The sequence below is a fragment of the Solanum lycopersicum genome, chromosome 12 (assembly GCF_036512215.1).
Source record: "Solanum lycopersicum chromosome 12, SLM_r2.1".
In the NCBI taxonomy this organism is placed as follows: domain Eukaryota; kingdom Viridiplantae; phylum Streptophyta; class Magnoliopsida; order Solanales; family Solanaceae; genus Solanum; species Solanum lycopersicum.
Window position 1 is genome coordinate 45,378,893 of NC_090811.1, and position 20,054 is coordinate 45,398,946.

Sequence of the window (20,054 nt, forward strand, 5' to 3'; positions counted from 1 at the left end):
GGTCTAAAAGTTATATACAAGACTTGGCCGTTGAGGCCACAACTCCTTAAGATAAAACTGAACCATGTACATACGTCTACAAAGCCTCTAAAAGATAGAAGATTAGAGTAGGTCGGGACATACCCACCTTACCCTTAACTACGATACAATACCAAAATGAATTACCAGATACCCAATAAAGCTCTGAATCAACTTGGAGCTCACCAAAAAGTAGAAGAATTCGTGTGTTCCTACTAAAGAGGTCTTCTACTGGAGTCCATTTGCCTGCATCATGAAATGCAGCATCCCCTGTGAGGGACGTCCATACGAAAAAATGTATTGAATATGTAAGGTTATAGCATATGTAATACAAGAACTCAAATGAAATCAAATAGCAACATATGAGTGCATAGATTAGGAGAGAAGACCACCTTTGCTTACTCTTGTGGGATCAAGTATGTTACATTCTTTTCGTTACTTTTCTGTATGTTATAATCTTTGTAGGGCATGTGATACAAGTGATCAACTTATTAGTGGTAGAAGAGGATGACCCATGCTAGGCGTATTAACCCCTGAGATGCGTTCCTCATAATTACACAACTCGGGGTCGGCCTATGCAAGGCTTTCACCCCTGAACTGCCACCCTTCTATACGAATAGGGATCGGCCCATGATAGGCTTTTACCCTGGAGCTGCACCATTATGTACCGGTTGGGGTCGACCCATGCTAGGCTTTTTCCCTGGGCTGTCACCCGTAATTATATAGATTTATTCACTTAGATTTTTTAATCATTGAGATTGTTGCTTATCAGTTCATAACTCATTTGAGATATTATTTTGGTGTCATAATCATTTTGGAGATATGGAAGTACGGACCAGTAATAGAAGACATGAAAATAATACTTTAAGGAAATAACAATGACATAAGGAGCTTTGTAACATCAACGCACTACTTTAAGGGATTAATGACAAAATTGACTTCAAACAACAAAGAGGAGGATTCACACACTTGCTTTTGCAATTAACATTTCTATACCAGTAGATGGGGATAATAACACTAGTATAAAATAGTGAACAAATAATAAATTAGTTCTATGCACTACGAAGAGGGTGAAATATTATTAGCTATTTTGAGATAGTAAACTGCACTATGTTTCCTTTTCAAGGAATATAACTTATGAGATTCACTTCATTGATATTAATTACAAGTGTCATATTTCATGCTAAAGGGATATAGAATCGAATAGCCTTACATACTTTAACCTCGGACTGATATACTATCAAGATTCAACCTCCCCTTTCTGGTTTAAATCTACAATTTATGTCATGGTAAACAAAAATTAGCAGCTATCACACCGTGATCCTTATACAGTAGTAGCTAACTTTGACTGATAAAGAGCCCATACAGCCCTTAACATAATGTATATCACCACACCCTCATTCTCTGTCCATCATATACATTATACATCATTTTCCCAAGATCAACCAATCTGCGCCAACAGTAATATACATAGAACAACCCCAAATATTCTTTATCATACAACCATGGATTGAACTCACCCCCGTTAAGTTCTTCATGAAAGCACACCACTAATTCGTCACTCGAACTCATACATAAGGATGAAAAAAATGGAACAGTCACCTTACCTTAATTTCTGCAACTTCTCTTTGTAACTTGAATTCTTTTAGAACTTCAGCTTTCCCTTTCACTTGAACCAAAGAACAAAGAAATCTATTTTAATAACAAAGATATTGAGCAGTAGCTGCTGGGTATATTCTGCCTATGCAATTATATTAGAGTATGCATAACATGTTTTATTAATCATCCATGAGAGAATTAAGCTAAAACCATGAGTTTTAAGGCTGGGGGTTTAATCCTTGAGAGAAAGAGAGAGAGAGAGAGAGAGAGAGTTGGAGTTAAATTTTATTTTTATATGTGAAAATGGGTGAATAATATCTTCTCATATATATATATATATATATATATATATATATATATATACACCTGCTTGATGTTCACAAGAAGGTGCATCACCTATATATATATATATATATATATATATATATATATATATATATATATATATATATATATATATATATATATAGTTTTTGGGGTCCATTTTCAGCTACTAATTGGTCAAGTAGGTGATGCACCTTCTTGTGAACATCAAGCAGCTCAAAAGGTCAAACTAGGTGATGAACCTAGTTGCCTTCACTTGGGCTTTATCCATATTGGGACTTGGCAGATTTGGCTGCTGCGATTTCTTTCATATTTTAAATTCATTTGATGGGTTTGGCCTTCAAGCGACAACTCATTAATATAAGCCTAAATATGGTCCATCAAACTTGGCCCTTTAACTATATTATAGCTTAAATAGGTGATGCAGCTGCTAGCTTAAATTAAGCCTAGCAAGCACCTCAATTATTTTATTTCAATTTCTGAATGATAATTCCTTGTTCTTCAACTTAGAACTTAACTTCTAACTTTAAGATCAATTACCACCTTACTATATCTACTTAAATACTTTTCGTCAGTGTTGACTTGCAATACACATGCTTAAACGTTCAAGGCGTTACATCGCCTTTTGAGCTAGTTTAAGCCAACACTAACCATATAAGGAACATGATCACTCACCAACACTATAAGTCTATGTCAAGTATCACATGAATAGAACTAGGATATACATAATTCAGGCGGTCACATCCTTCCCCATTAAAAAATTCTTCCTCAAATATTAGCAATGTTGTCCAACTCAAACAAGTTCAAGCCTAAGTAAGTATTAAAATTAATCACATTGAACATATAAACATACACTTACTTTTCAACGCCTCCACTAACATTTTGATCTTCCCTCTTCTCATGTAACTTCTTCTACTTGTTGGTTTCTCCATAAAACTTTTACAAAAGCTAATTCTTTATTTCTTAACTCCCTAATTTGTCGATTCGGAATAGTAATGGGTACTTCTTCATAAGTGAGATCTCCCGTCACCAATACATCTTCATTAGGAGTAATACGAGATGGGTCACCTACTTATTTTTGTAGCATTGATACATGAAACATCAAATAAACTGATAAAAGCTCTTGTGGCAATCTAACTCATAGGCTACTTGGACAATTTTTTGCATAATCTTATATGGACCTATATAATGTGGACTCAACTTTCCCACTTTACCAAACCTCATTACCCCTTTAATCGGAGACACCTTCAAGAACACCCAATCCCCAATAGAAAATTCTATTCCTCTCCTTCTATTATCTGCATATGATTTATGTCAACTTTGAGCTATTTCTAGAAGCTGCGGTATAACTTTGACTTTTCCATACCTTCAAGAACAAGATCTAGCCCAAATACGGCAGTCTTACCTTTTTTGAACAAGCTAATGATTTATGTCAACTTTGAGCTATTTCTAGAAGCTGCGGTATAACTTTGACTTTTCCATACCTTCAAGAACAAGATCTAGCCCAAATACGTCATTATTACCGTTTTGAACAAGCTAATTGGTACAATTTTGACCATATAAAGATTCATAAGGTTCCATTTTAATGCTCGAATGGTAGCTATTATTATAAGTAAATTTAATAAGTGGTAGTTGATAATCCCAGCTACCCTTGAAATCTAATATACAACCTCGCAGCATATCCTCAAGTGTCTGAATGGTACGTTTTGCGTGGATATCCGTTAGAGGATGAAAAGTTGTACTTAATTCACTTGTGTTCCCAAACTCTTTTGAAACGACTTCCAAATATTTGTAGTGAATTGAGATCATCTATTAGGTACTATAGAGATTGGCACTCCATGTAGTCGAACTATCTTTTTAATATACAACCTTTCATACTGTTCTGTTGTATAAGTAGTCTTCACTGGCAAAAATTGCACTGCTTTGGTAAGTCTATCAACTATTACCCACATGGAGTAAAACTTCCGAAATGAGCGAGGGTAACCAGTGACAAAATCTATGTTGATTAAGTCCTATTTCAAAATTGGAAGTTCTATACATTGCATGTAACCTCCGGGATTTGGTTATTCTACTTTTACATGTTGACAATTTAGACATTGAGCCACGAATTTTGCAATGTTCTTATTTGTGTCCCTCCACCAATACATTTCTCTCTAGTCATGATACATTTTAGTTGACCCCGGATGAATAGAATATCTTGAATTATGTGCTTCCATGATGATCCTCTTTCTTAGTTCATATATATTAGGTACAGACAATCTATTTGGACATCGAAGTACTCCGTCTTTCTTAAGCTCAAATGCCTTTATTATATCATGTAGTACATTATGTTTAGGTATAAAAGTATTGGATCAGTGTACGGCTTCTGTTTCACTTCCACTACTACTCTTTGTCTTGAGATTCAAGAAGGCGAACACCCAAGTTCACTAGTTGGCACAGATCTTTAGTCATTCCTTGTCTTTCCACAGACTTCTCATAAGTGATTACCATTATTTTACTTCTTGAAGCATCAGCAACTACATTAGCTTTACAGAACTGATAGAAGATGTCAATGTCATAATCTTTTAATAGCTCTAGCCACCTTCGCTGCCTCAGATTTAAGTTCTTTTGCTTAAATCTATATTGCAAAATTTTCTGATCAGTGTATATCTTAACATGAACTCTATACAAGCAGTGGCGCCATCAGCAAAGCAAACACAACTGATGCTAGCTCTTGATCATGGCTTAGATCATTTTCTCATGTGGCCGCAGCTGGATTGAGCCATAAGCTATAACTTTACCATTCTGCATCAATACAAAACCTAATCCCACTCCCGTAGTATCACAGTACGCTACATAGCCTTCTTTACCTTTTGGAAGTACCAACACATGTGTAGAAGTTAATTTACTCTTCAGCTCTTGGAAGCTTCTTTCACACACATAGCTCCACAAAAACTTGGTTTCTTTGTGTGTTAGCTTGTTAAGGTTGAAGCCATGGAAGAGAATCCTTCAACAAACCTTCTATAATAACCTACCAATCAAAGAAAAGTACGGATCTCCGTAGGCGTTGTAGGTATTAGGCAGTTTGTCACGGCTTCTATTTTCTGGTTATCAACCCTTTTTCCTTCCTCAGATACAATATGACATAGGAATGCCACAGATTTTAACCATAACTCACATCTAGAGAACTTTTCATACAATTTACGATCACGAAGAATTCGTAAAACATACCGCAAGTGATTAGCATGATCATCTTTCGATCTTGAATACACCAAATTTCATCTATGAACACTATCATTAACACATCAAAAAATGGCTTGAACACCATATTAATTAAATCCATAAAAGCTGCTGGTGCATTTGTTAGCCCAAAGTACATGGTGATAACTTGACCTCAGGTCGATCTTTGTCCTCCAGCCTCACTTGGTGATAACCTGACCTCAGGTCGTTCTTTAAAAAACACCTAGCACCTTGTTATTGATCAAACAAATCATCAATTATAGGGAGGGGATATTTGTTCTTAATAGTTACCTTATTCAAATGCCGGTAGTCGACACACATTCTTAACGAGCTATCTTTTTGCGTACAAATAAAACTGGTTCTCCCCATAGGGACATACAAGGGCTTATGAATCCTTTTTATAATGTCTTTTAATTTCTCCTTGAAGTCTCGTAATTATGTTGGAGCCATTCTATATAGAGGAATTGGGATAGGTTTAGAATATGGAAACACATCAATACCGTACTTTACTTCTCGTTCTGGGGATGAACCTCGAATATCGTCTAGAAGCACATCTGGAAATTCTTTTACCATAGGAATTGATTCAAGGGTTGGTGGTTCCGCATTTAAATTTTTCACTCAAACCAAATTGCACATGAATCCTTTGGACATCATCTTCTTTTCCTTAAGATATGAAATAAATTTACCTCTTGGTGCCCCAATATTACTTTTCCATTTGAGGACTACCTCTTTTGGAAATTGGAAATGCACTATCTTAATTCGGCAATCTACCATGGCATAAAAAGAAGCTAACCAATCCATACCCATAATAACATCAAAATCTACCATGTCTAGCTCAACAAGGTCAGCCAATGCATCGCGACCATAAGTATCTACATTGCAATTATGATGGACCCTTTTACCCATAATAGACTCATCGATTGGTGTAGATACATCAAATGGCTTCACTAATTATTCTGGTGTTCTTTTTAACTTTGCAGCAATCAATGGTGTAACATATGATAGTGTAGACCCCGGATTAATTAATGCATCTACAATACGTGAAAGATGGACAATGTACTTGTAACCACATCCGGTGAGGCTCTTGAATTTTTTCGATCCCCTAGTGCATATATGGGATTCTGACCTCCACTAAAACTAGATTCTCTCCTAGATCCTCTACCATGACCTGTAGGCATATGTATTCCCCTACCTAAAGAACGGGTTAATGAGGTCCACGTAACAACTGATCTAGTTGGTTGTGCAACGCCACCTACTCCCCCATAGTGTAGTTTCTCGTCCTATGCCCTAGTGTGCCACAGAAAAAACAAGAATCTGTCCCAAACCTACATACACCTAGATGATTCTTCCAACACTATCTACAAGGAAGTCGTGGAGGCCTTGATTGGATCGTACTTCTGTGCTCTTGATGACTCGCTATTTATGAGCCTTGGCTTTCACTTCTTTGCACAAAATGATTTCCCCTAAACCCTTGGAATCGTGGTGGATCACTAGTTGTAGTTTAGAAAGATTATGGCCTAGGTGGTGTGTTAGAAAATCGAGGCCTAAACTCACCTTGGGATGGTGTAAACTGCCCCATGGATCTTGCCCTCTTAGAATGCCCTATTTTTGACTCTTGCGTCCTTCTTCTTTGCCTTTGATCCTCCAACTTTTGTGCAAAACTCTTCATCCTTGCTATATCCATTTCTTTATTCAACGAAGCAATTGTACAATCTCTAACCAGATATGAATCTAATCTATCCACAAATCGATGAACTATATCCTGAATAGAAGCTACTACATTAGAATCATACCAGGCCAAGGAATTAAATTTGAGACTATACTCTCTTACACTTATATTTCTTTGGTGGAGATCAAAAAACTAATCCGCAAGGGCCTCTCGGATCTCCAATGGTGGATAATGAACAAGCAATGCCTTTTTGAACTCTTTCCACGTAGCTGAAGGTGAATTTGTTCCCCTAGATTTCTTCCAAGCTTCATACCACAATATAGCCACACCCTTTAATATGTATGCAACTAGCTCAAGTGCTTTTTCACCACTTACATGCATAATATCAAAAGTGCATTTGATTTGATCAATAAAGTCTTGCAGATCTTCATAAGGATCTTACCCGGTAAATGATGGAGGATACAAGTTAAGAAAATCACGTATCCGTGTTCTAGATGATCTATCTACACCACTAGTACTTGCAACTAGACCTTCTTGTCTTTGGATATGACCAGCAACTATACAAGTCAATAATAGGACTGTATTTCTCAAATCGTGCTCGGTAGCATTAATAGGGGGTTCATTAGGTTCATTTCCCTCCTTAGTTCTTTAGGATAAGGAGGTGTCAGGGAAGTGTGCAATAGAGACTCATCATGTGCCCCACTATGAACATCTTGACCTGGTAGTGGTTGGTTGGTCCGTTCTTGGGCAGCCACATCTACTTGTTTACAAGTATTTTTACTCTTTCTCGTTACCGGCATCTTTTCTATAATAAAACAATTGAGAAATTAGATATGATTCACCTAAAACACTGGTTCTATCGCACGATATAAGAAATTAAAGAAATGAGACGACTCCTACGTTTCTCGTAGCCTCCTGTTTATAGATGTGGTGCACAACGCATCCATAAACAAGATTTGCACAGACACGTCTTTGTAGATTCCCTAGGATAACCTACTCCGATACTACTTTTTTTCACGCCTCAAAACTTATTAAGACGGACATGCACCCGATGCCCTGAAATCCCAAGAGAACCAACATGAAACCTGCTCTACTGTGCATAAAACTATAACAACTGTGGCAAGTTCACCTACGATATAACGATACAAAACAACATAAGTAGGTCCAAAAGTTATATACAAGACTTGGCCTTTGAGGCCACAACCCCGTAAGACACAACTAAACCATGTAAGTAACGTCTACATAGCCTCAAAAAGATAGAAGACTAGAGTAGGTCAGGACAGACCACGCCTTACCCTTGACTACAATAAAATACCAAAATTAATTTACCAAAGACACAATAAAGCTCCGAATCAACTTGGAGCTCACCCAAAAGTAGAAGAATTTGTGTGCTCCTACTGAGGAGGTCTACTAGCTGGAGTACCTGTGCCTGCAAAATGAATCCATCATCCCTCGTGAGGGACGTCAGTACCAAAAATCTACTTAAAATGTAAGGCAATATCATATGTAATACGAGAGCTCAAATGAAATCAAATAGCAACATATGAGTGCATAGATTAGAAGAGAAGACCACCTTTGCTTACTCTCGCGGGATCAAGTAAGTTACATTCTTTTCTTTAATTTTCTGTATGTTATAATCTTTGTAGGACATGTGATACAAGTGATCAGCTGATCAGTGGTAGAAGAGGATAACCCATGCTAGGCGTATTAACCCCCGGGATGCGCTCCTCATAATTACATAACTTGGGTCGGGTCATGCTAGTATTTTGCCCCTGAGCTACCACCTTTCTATACCAATAGGGATCGGCCAATGATAATCTTTCGCCCCTGAGCTGCCAACCTTATGTATTAGTTGGTATCGAACTATGCTACGCTTTCGCCTTGGGAGGCCACCCGTTATAATATAGATTCTTCACTTAGATTTTTTAATCTTTGAGATTGTTGTTTATAAGTTCATAACTCTTTTGAGATCTTATTTTGGTGTCATAATCATTTTGGAGATATGGAAGTACGAACCAGTAATGGAAGACAAGAAAATAATACTTCAAGAAAATATTAATGACATAAGGAGCTACATAACATCAATACATTACTATAAGGCATTAATGACACAATTGACTTCAAACAATAAAGACAAGGATTCACAGAATTGCTTTTGCAATTACCAATTCTATACCAGTAGATGGGGGATAATTACACTAGTATAATACAGTGAATTAATAATAAAGTAGTTCTATGCACTACGGAGAGGGAGAAATATTGTTAGCTATTTGGAGATAGTACTGTGCCTCTATGTTTCCTTTTCGAGGAATAGAACTTATGAGATCACTTCATTGATATTAATTTCACGTGTCAGATTTGATTCCAAAGGGATATAGAATCGAATAGCCTTACATACTTTATCCTCTAACTGATAAACTATCACGATTAAGCCTCACCTTATTTGTTTTAATCTACAATTTAAGTCATGGTTAACTAAAATTAGAAGCTATCACATGGTGAGCCTTGTAAAACAGTAGCTAACTTTGACTGATAATAAGACCATACATCCCTTAGCATAATGTGTATCACCACACCCTCATTCTCTGTCAATCACATATATTTACATCCTTTTCCCAAATTCAACCAATCTGCGCCAACACTAATATTCATAGAACAGCCCCAAATATTCTTTATCATACAACAAAGTATTGAACTCACCAACCCGTTAACTTCTTCATGAAAGCACACCACTAATTCCTCACTCAAACTCATACATAATGAAGACAAAAATGGAGCAGTTACCTTAACTCGATATCTTCAACTTCTCCTTATAACTTGAATTGTTTTTGAACTTCAGCTTCCCTTTCACACTTGAACCAAATAAGAAAGAAAGGTATTTTGATAACTAAGGAAGTGAACAAGAGTTTCTGGAAATATTCATCCTATGTAGTTTTATTAAAGTATTAATAACATGTTTTCCTAATCATCCATGGGAAAACTAAGCTAAAACCATGAGTTTCACTTACTTTGTTTTGCAAATATAAGTGTTTCTTCAAGACCCAAAAAACATTAAGGCTGCTGGTTTAATCCTTGAGGGAAAAGGGAGAGAGAGAGCTGGAGCTAAATTTTATTTTTTGGGGTTAAAATGGGTGGAGAGTATCTGCTCATATTGGATATACATATAGTTTTATTGACCACAAAAATAACCTCTAGAATCTCCTTTTTTTGGGGTTCATATTCAGCCACTAATTGATCAAGTAGGTGATGCACCTACTTGTGCACATCAAGTAGCTCAGAAGGTCAAACTAGGTGAGGCAGCTAGTTGCCTTCACTTGGGCTTTATCCATATTGGGCCTTGGCAGATTTGGCTGCTGGGATTTCTTTCAAATATTAATTTCATTTAATAGGTTTGTCCTTCAAGTGAAAGCTCATTAATATAAGCCAAAATCTGGTCCGTCAAACTTGTCCCTTTAACTATATTAAAGCTTGAGTAGGTGATGCAGCTTCTACCTCACATTAAGCCAAGCAAGCAGCTTAATTATTTTATTTCAATTTCTGAATGTTAATCCCTTGTTCATCAATTTGGTACTTCAATTTTAACTTTAAGCTCAATTACCACCTTACTATATATACTTAAATACTTTCCGTCAGAGTTAACTTGCAATATACATGCTGAAATGTGTAAGGCATTACATCACCTTGTGAGCTAGTTTAAACCAACACTAAACATTTAAGAAACATGATCCCTCACCTACGCTATAAGTCTATGTAAAATATAATATGAATAGAATTAGCATATAGATAATACAGGCTGTCACACTAGCTTTAGAGAGAACCCTTTCACCTAAGTGAAAAGTTCCTCTTTCTGATTCATGTCTGGCCCTTCCTGGGTCTGGATCACAGTAATACCAGCGAATTTGTCCTTGAATTCATTCTATTTCATATCCACTTATCCGTGGAAGAGACCAAGGAAGAGTAAGATAGATTTAGGTCCGGCAGTCGGGTCTAGAATAGATTCCCCAATGGGTCCTGACTTTTCAATAACAGATGAAAAAACCTACTCTTTCAAGTCAAAGTCAAAGTAACAGCAGCAAACTCGAATTCGTCAAAAATCTAATTTTTATGTAGTACGAAGGGGAAATTGGCCCAAAAATAGTATGGGGGTCAAGAGACTATTGGGCGCCGGCGGCTGACTCAAGTTCCCCCCAAACCGCGCGAAATTATCGCCGATTACACAACTTACTAACTCTGCCTGGGGTGCGGATAATTATTATTCATCGGGTATTTTGTTCGCGTATTTCCAGAAAATAGAAATGAGTCTTCCTTTCTCCTTTTTTGAGGAGATCTAAAAGGGAATGTGATCCCCTCTATTGTAATAAAATAATTGAAGTTCATTTATTCTTTTAATGAGGGATTTTGCAAACCCCCCCCCTTTGACTCATCTAAGGCCAAGGGAAAATAAGGTTGTCAAATATAATATCGGAAGGGGTCATGTTTCCCCCGATATTAAAGAGGTATCTTAACATTTCTTTATTATGGGAGCATAAACATCCCGAACGAAAGAGAGTACTTGGCTTCTCATAATAAATAAAAAGTATAGCATGCCTGAATCTAACTGGGTTCGCATTAGTGGAGAACTTGATCGAAAAAAGAGGGATTTTAGTTGTAAAATACCTAAAGAAACCTTCGCTAGAATTAGGATCTTATTCAACGAGAAAGATCTCAAATATCTGGAGTTTCTTTTTGTATATTAAATGAATGATCCGATCCGTAGGGACCATGATTGGGAATTGTTTGATCGTCTTTCTCTCAGGAAGAGTCAAAATAGAATCAACTTGAATTCGGGACATCTTTTCGAAATCTTAGTGAAACATTGGAGTTCTTATCTCATGTCTAATTTTCGTGAAAAAATACCAATTGAAGTGGAGGGTTTCTTCAAACAACAAGGGGCTTGGTCAACTATTCAATCAAATGATATTGAGCATGTTTCCCATCTCTTATCCAGAAACAAGTGGGCTATTTCTTTACAAAACTGTGCTCAATTTCATATGTGGCAATTCCACCAAGATCTCTTCGTTTGTGGGGGGAAGAATCGCTTAAATAAAATTTTTTAGGAACGTATCGAGAGAGAATTGGATTTGGTTAGACAACGTGTGGTTGGTAAACAAGGATCAGTTTTTTAGCAAGGTACAAAATGTATCGTCAAATATTCAATATGATTCCACAAGATCTAGTTTCATTCATGTAACAAATTCTAGCCAACTAAAAGGATCTTCTGATCAATCCAGAGATTATTTGGATTCCATTAGTAATGAGGATTTGGAATATCACACATTGATTAAACAAATAGAGATTCAATAATGAAAATGAAGATAGATTCTTTGGGATGCTTCCTTTCTTCAAACGAAACGAAATAGATGATTAATCATCTATTTCTTTTTTGATATTCACTAAATGTCTTTTTGGATATTCCTCAATGTCTCAGCTATTCATGGAATGTGAGAAATAGATGATTAATCATCTATTTCCGGAAGAAATCGAAGAATTACTTAGGAATCCTACAAGATCCGCTCGTTCTTTTTTCTTTGATAGATGGTCAAAACTTCATCTGGGCTCGATGAATCCTACTGAATGGTCATCTAGAGATCAGAAATTGTTGAAGAAACAACAACATCTTTCCTTTGTCCCTTCCAGGCGATCGGAAAAGAAAGAAATGGTTGATATATTCAAGATAATTATGTATTTAAAAGATACCGTCTCAATTCACCCTATTCCGGGATGTGATATGGTTCAAAGAATGAACCAGATATGGAAAGTTCCAATAAAATTTCATTCTTGAATAGAAATCCATATTTTGATTTATTTCATCTATTCCATGACCAGAACAGGGGAGGATACACTACTACGATTTTGCATCAGAAGAGAGATTTCAAGAAATGGCAGATCTATTCACTCTATCAATAACCGATCCGGATTTGTTCTATCACAAGTGATTTGTCTTTTCTATTGATTCATGTGGATTGGATAAAAAACAATTCTTGAATGAGGCAAGGGATGAATTGAAAAAAGAATTTTTATTGGTTCTACCTCCTATTTTGTATGAAGAGAATGAATCTTTTACTTGAAGGATATGAAAAAATGTGTTTGGATCTCCTGCGGGAATGATTTGGATGATCCAAAACAAAAAATAGTGGTATTTGCAAGCAACAACATAATGGAGGAAGTCAATCAATATATATTGATTCGAAATCTTATTCAAATCCAATATAGTACCTATGGGTGTATAGGAAATGTAATGAATCGATTCTTGTTAATGAATAGATCCGATGGTAACTTTGAATATTGAATTCAAAGGGATCAAATAGGAAAGGATTCTCTGAATCATAGAACTATAATGAATTATAAGATTAACCAATATTTATCGAATTTGAAAAAGAGTCAAACGAAATGGTTTGAGCCTCTTATTTTTTATTTCTCGAACCTAGAGATCCATGAATTTGGATCCTGATGCATGATGGTAAAAATGGTCCAATGGGAGAAAGAGTTTCAAGGAACATTTGGAACAGTTAATTTTGAAGCAGACAGGCCATTTTCAAGTAGTGTTCGATCGATTACGTATTAATTAATATTCAAATGATTGGTCTGAGGTTATCGACAATTTTTTGTCTAAGTCACTTCGTTTCTTTTTGTCCAAGTCACTTCTTTTTTGTTCAAGTTTCTTTTATTTTTTTCTAACTTACTTCCTTTTTTCTGTGTGAGTTTCGGAAATATCCCCATTCATAGGTCCGACATCTACATCTATGAAGAATTTAAAGGTACGAATGATCAACTTTGCAAAGTTTTTAGAATCAATAGGTCTTCAAATTGTTCATTTGAAAAAATTGAAACCCTTATTATTGGACGATCGTGATACTTCCCAAAAATCAAAATTCGTGATCAATGGAGGAACAATATCACCATTTTTGTTCAATAAGATACCAATGTGGGTGATTGACTCATTCCATACTAGAAATAATCGTAGAAAATCCTTTAATGACACAGATTCGTATTTCTCAATGATATTCCACGATCAAGAGAATTGGCTGAATCCCATGAAACCATTTCATAGAAGTTCATTGATATCTTCTTTTTATAAAGCAAATCAACTTCGATTCTTGAATAATCAACATAACTTTAGTTTCTATTGGAACACAAGATTCCCCTTTTATATGGAAAAGGCCCATATCAATAATTTGGATTTTACATATGGAAAACTTCTCAATATCTTGTTCATTCGCAACAAAATATTTTCTTTGTGAGTCGGTACAAAAACATGCTTTTTGGGGGATAGATACTATTTCACCAATCGAGTCACAGGTATCTAACATATTCAGACCTAAAAATTTTCAACAAAGTGGTGACGAAACGTATACCTTGTACAAGTCTTTCAATTTCCCAAGTCGATCCGATCCATTCATTCGTAAAGCTATTTACTTGATCACAGACATTTCTGAAAAGAACAATTTTTTTATTGGAAACATTCCTCTAATGAATTCCCTGGGAACATCTGTAGTCAACGGAATATATAGAATCGTAATCAATCAAAAATTGCAAAGTCCCATTATTTACCAATTAGAATTGGACCATAACTAAATTTCGGATTATACCGGCACAATAATATAGATTGGGGAGAAGATCAGAATTAGAAATTGATAGGAAAGCAAGGATATGGGCTCATGTAAGTTGGAAACAAGAACTAAGTATTCTAGTTCTATCATCAGCTATTGGATTGAATCTAAGAGAAATCCTAGAGAATGTTTGCTATCCTGATTTTTTATCTTTTATAAATGATAAAGAGAGAGAAAAAATGGGTCGAAAGAAATTTCCATTTTGGAGTTTTATCAACAATTTGCTTGTGTAAGTGGCGATCCGGTATTTTCTAAATCCTTATGTAAGGAATTACAAAAGAAATTCTTTCATTGAAGATCTGAATAGGAAGGATTGGTCGACAAAATATGAACCAAAAACTTAACCTTGATATACCCTTAAACAATACATATTTGTTACCATGAGATATATTGGTAGCCGCCGATCATTACATTGGACTGAAACTTTTAATGGGTGCACTTGACGATATGAATCATGTGAAAAATAAACGTATTCATTTTGGAGCAGATCTTTTACAAATTCAATTCGGATTGGTTCTGGTTCATTTATAAAATGTGGTTCGGGGGACTATATGTGGAGTAATTCAGCATAAATTGATACCGACACCTGAGGATTTGGGAACCTCACCTTCATTAACAACTACTTTTGAATCCTTTTTCGGCTTACACCCATTATCTCAAGTTTTAGATCGAACTAATACATTGACCCAAATAGTTCATGGGAGAAAGTTAAGTTAGTTAGGCCCGGGAGGACTGACAGGCCACACTGCTAGTTTTTGGATACGAGATATCCATCACAAACACTATGGACGTATGTTCCCAATTGACACATCTGAAGGAATCAGTGTTTGACTTATTGGAACTTTATCAATTCATGCGAAGATTGGTCATTGGGGATCTCTTGAAAGCCCTTTTTATGAAAATTCTAAGAGGTCAATCATGGTACGGATACATTAGTTATCACCAGGTAGCGATGAATACTATATGGTAACAACAGGAAATTCTTTAGACTTAAGTCGGAATATTGAGGAAGAACATGTTGTTCTAGCTAGATACCATCAAGAATTCTTGACTATTTCATAGGACAGGTTCATCTTCGAAGTATTTTTCATTTTTTATATTTTTCCCATTGGAGCTTACCTCATTCCTTTTATCAAACATAATGATGTGAATCAACCTTTAATGATTTCTAATAAGCAACATCACGCAGTTCCTCTTTCTAGCTCTGAGAAATGGATTGTTGTAACTAGGTTTGAACGACAAGCAACTCTAGATTCGGGAGATCTTTCTATAGCCGAACGCAAGGGAAGGATCGTTTATACCAATACTCACAAGATTCTTTTAGCATGTAATGGAGATATTCTAAGTATTCCATTAGATATATATTTATGTTCCAATAAAAATACTTGTATGCATTGAAAATTCCGGGTTCCTCGGGGTAAATGCATTAAAAATGGACAAATTTTAGCGGATGTTGTTGCTACGGTTGGTGGCAAACTTGCTTTGGGCAAAAACGTATTAGTAGCTTATATGTTGTGGGAGGGTTACAATTATGAAGATGCAATACTTATTAGCGAGAGTTTGGTATATGAAGATATTTATACTTCTTTTTACATACGAAAATATGAAATTCTCCTAAGTGAGCGGCTTATGCGGGGCCGTCAAGCACATATGGAAAGGACAAAGGAAAATTTCGTTGTTGCGTAGCTCAGGTCGGATCAAGGTGCCATCGGACATTCAACAAGTAATATCACGATTGGGTAAGGCTGGAAGCCAAGGAAACTCACTAAGCTAGCTGACCATACTCGAGCAAAGCCCAAACTCGGAGATGGTGGCTGAAATCACCGCAGAGTTCAGGAGCGGAAAACCTGCTAGTTTACGGGTGGACGATTTTAAAGAGGACTCCCCATTCATTAGATAGGGAAGATTACAAGGATTTCGTGATCCGATGCCGAATTTCTTCCAATTCCAGGAGAATGCTCATTCAATGAGGCAAGCGACCCTACAAGGCAGCCATTCTTTCTGCAAAAATCAATGTCCGCCTCGCCTCTACTTTTGGGTGATTGGATAAAAGATGTAAAGAATACTAAAAGAAAGTATGCAGCGAGGCAAAGCCGATTGAGAATATGACTATTGACCCCTTGGATCTTAGGAGGCATCCCTCGTTTCTTTAGTCTTTTGAAGGGTACTTTTTTCTTAACTCGCGGTCATGTCTTCCCCTCCCCCCAAGTATAGTGAACGCTTCCATATTTTACCCAAATATAATCAATTCCAGGCTCAAGTGAGTGTTCATCCATCTTTATTCCAATCAAAGGCGAACATCTCTAATAAGTGACTATAACTGTTACGATTTACAAACAATAGTTCTTAAATAATCCTTTCTTTTTTGAATTATTAATGTTTATTAATTGATTCATTATTATATCTTGTCTTTTTATTTTGAATGGCTTGCGGTTTATTACACCAAAGGCTTTCAGTGAACTATTAAAGCTATCGAGAGAGTACCAAATGCTGACGGTGACGAAGGTTATCAACTTTCGGTGGACGTGGAGTCACCAAGTTTGCTTGAACGTCGTAACGATTCTAAGGTTACAGAATCGTTCGCCAACATTTATAGGCATAACATTGCAAGCAAATAGAGCAGAGAGCTTACCATTTATTTCTATCAGAGTCGCAAGCTTGTTGTAGTCGGTCCTAAGGATAAAAACTTGACGCTTACTTGCTATATCCCCGTGTCCTTGCACGGATCGGATTGTTCTTCGAGCCCTTCTTCTCCCTTCCCCCTCTCCCCATTCCTACTATCCAAAAGAGTCCTATGGAGAATATCCAAGTTGTAAGGCATCGATTTATGGTACCGGCATGCAAAGGTTCAAATCTTTTTACTTTATATTATGAACACCTGATCATATCTATCAAACAACGAGGTGACGACTATAGGTGAAGCAGTTGATTGCAGTCCTTGAGCTCCTAAGCCAAATATTTGACTTTCACCTACCTTTGCTAAGAGAAGAGAGAGAAGGGAAAGAAAAATCATAGAAAAAAATCCTTCCAACCGCGTAACATAACACAAGATTTACTTAGGCCAAGCTCTTTTATCAATCTCTTGGCCCTTGCTTAACTCCCTGTTACGTAAACCGGTCACTTGTAGATCTCATCCGAACAGATCTTTTTGAATGAATTGGCTTTGGTTTGATTTCCTACAACACAAGCGGATAGGAACAATAGAACTAATAATAGAATAAACAGAGACAAATGTAAATATTTGAAAACTTGGGAAAGAAGAATAAGCCTCTCTAAGGGAAGAAGACTTAGACCAACTTTCATTCCAAGCCATTAGTTACTTGCGCCTTTCAATGGGTACGACTATCCTTTCACCGGTCGATAAGCGATGGATGAATCTTCTGGGTAGAAGCCCGAATATTATTATGAATATCTTTACATTTTTCATTTTTTTCTAATGGAAGGTAAGATATGAATAAGAATAGATAGCATTCTGCTAGAGAGAGAGGGAACGGAAGAGAGAGGGTGCTAGCCCGGTTACATAAGTATTAGGTCCACCAGTGCACACAATTATTCTTCTATTATCTCCTGCCCATTTAACTACTCCTTGAGACATTTCAGCTGATGGCCCTTGATTATAGCAATAGCAACCTCAATTTCCGTACCCAGGCGCCAGTCTCTAGAAGCTTCTAGAATGTTCAATTTGTGTAGCCTCAGTGATGAGAATATTTTGTGCCACTTCTGTGATTCATGCATTGGGGACAACTAAATATAAATTTTGTAAATGAAGGCTTTCAAGGACTACTGAGTTGGTGATTTTTCACCAGGCAACACATTACACATTGGAGCTTCCCTCATTCCTTTTACCGTTCGGTCATACATATACTCTAACTTCTCGTTGTCAAGGGAAGTGAATCAACAAATGTATGCAATGAGGGATGTAATTCAGGAGGTATATTTCATCTAAACATTCATCTATGATAAGAACAATAGATGCAGAAATCAGGAATCAGAAACTGGAAAAAAACTCAGGTATCTTGTTTCCAGTTTTTTTTCTTAGTCAACAAAAGGTGATGACAATTCTGGGAAATTTCAAGGAAGCATGGCTCACTTTTTAGGCTTTATGTATTTTCATTTCTATGATCCACATCGGCACGGTGACCCTACAATATAAAGTGAAACAAAACGAAGTAATTAGACTCTTCACCTGATTTTATGCTCATTAAAATAAACTTCAAAGGATAATTCCTTTTATTGGCCATTGTTTTGTTTTCTAATGGTCAATTTCAGCTTTCTAAATTGGAACTTGCATAAAGGCATAGATACATTGGAAGAATGATCCAAATAATATTTTATGTTTTTCATTTGAAAATGTCACCAACCAGATTGTGTCAACATCATAGCATTAGAGAACTTTGTATAATCCAATGTCTTTTCTTCAAATGGCTGAACTTTCACAAATAATGCAATACTTAGAGGTCAAAGTAGTGATAGTAGCTCATATGAAATTTCTCGGGAACTTATCTCGATGATTTGGCTCATCTTTCTTTTCTCCATGAGAAAACACTACTTAGTGAGACAATGTAGTCAAGTCAATAGCATCCAGAACAAAAGATTGATATATAATGAGAGTTCGCCTTCTTGTGCGAACATCTCCAAATTAAATACATTTGGAAATTCTGCTGCAAGGGGTTGAAGAGCGGTTTAGGTGCACCCAAACCGCTCTTGTCGGGCAATGTATAACTTACGTTGAGTTTGCACCAAACAAAAAAGGAATAAGTTTCTTATTTCCGAAATCGTCTTAGCTAAACCTCTAGAATTTAACTCTTTTTCATTTTTCATTGTATTTAAAAATGCATTAAGGGGACAAAGACCAGAAACTCTTCGTCGAATGTGGCTCATAGGTGGTATCAGTGCAGTGAGTTATTCCCATTAAGATTCCAGAACATTTATGATTATCTTGTCGTATCTAAACAAGTGAGACATCAAAGTTTGACGCATACATTCTTTTCTAGCCGGAGATAGAGAAAATTAGAAAGATATGGAATATCAATCAAGATTTTGCTCGCAAGCCCATCTCTTGAACTGGTGCTGCAAATCTTAATGTATAGAACGACTATATTGAGGAGTAAGGAAAGGGCTCCTATGATAATGAGTTCACTTTTGCATGGGCTTGGACTTGATTTGATGATGAGTAGGCTTGTCGCCCGAAGTGAAGTTATTCCAAGGCTTCTTAATCAAGAAGTAACATAGATGAGATAGAAAAGTGATATAACGAAGAGAATCTATAGTATATACTAACTGTAATGACTTTCAACGAAAGATTTTCTTTGCCAACTATTCTAGTTGATATTTGTGGAGTATGAAACTTTTTACATTGACTCTTAATATCTTCTCATTAGACTTTGACGTATGAAATCACTTTCATTGACTAAAAAGATAGAATAAGTGAATAGAGGATCATTCAAAGCAGACTAAAGGCTTAGTAATTGACTAAATGGATGGAATAAGTTTAAAGGAGGGGTGCCGAGATCCTAGCGGGATCTTCCCATCATGATCGACTACATAAGTTTCATTCAATCACTAAGAAAAGAAAT